This window comes from Chaetura pelagica, unplaced genomic scaffold, assembly GCF_000747805.2.
Source record: "Chaetura pelagica isolate M959 unplaced genomic scaffold, ChaPel_1.0 scaffold275, whole genome shotgun sequence".
In the NCBI taxonomy this organism is placed as follows: Eukaryota; Metazoa; Chordata; class Aves; order Apodiformes; family Apodidae; genus Chaetura; species Chaetura pelagica.
The window spans coordinates 1,382,239-1,382,726 of NW_009953486.1; positions in this window are offsets into that span (position 1 = coordinate 1,382,239).

Sequence of the window (488 nt, forward strand, 5' to 3'; positions counted from 1 at the left end):
GGTCCCCCCGCCGGGCCTCCGTCATCCGAGCCCCTGGAGGGACGTCGTGGGACCCCCCGCTCCCTCCCCAGAGCAAAATGAAAATCCCGCTGGTGTGTTTCTCTTTGCTCGCAAGGCAAAGGAGCCGGTTTGTCTCCTCTCCAAGGGGAAAGCGGCGGAGGTTACGCGCGCGTTTCCCCAGCTCTCCGCTCCTCCGCAGCTCGGCACACGAACCCCTCCGCTTCAAAAAATGATAGAAATAAAATAGGAATGGGAAAAAAAACATTTTAAAAAAAAAGGAGAGGGATCAAAAAGGGGTAAAACAATTAAACCGGGTTTGTTGATCGCCGTCGGACTTACGGGCGCCTTAGGAATTTAGGACGATTTCTCTCTCTAGATACCGCGTCTGAAAATCGTCCCCCCCTCCCCTTCCGCCCCTTCCTTTTTGTCCAAAAATAAGAAAAAAAAAAAATAAAAGGAAAAAAAAAAATAAATCACAAGCCCCGGAA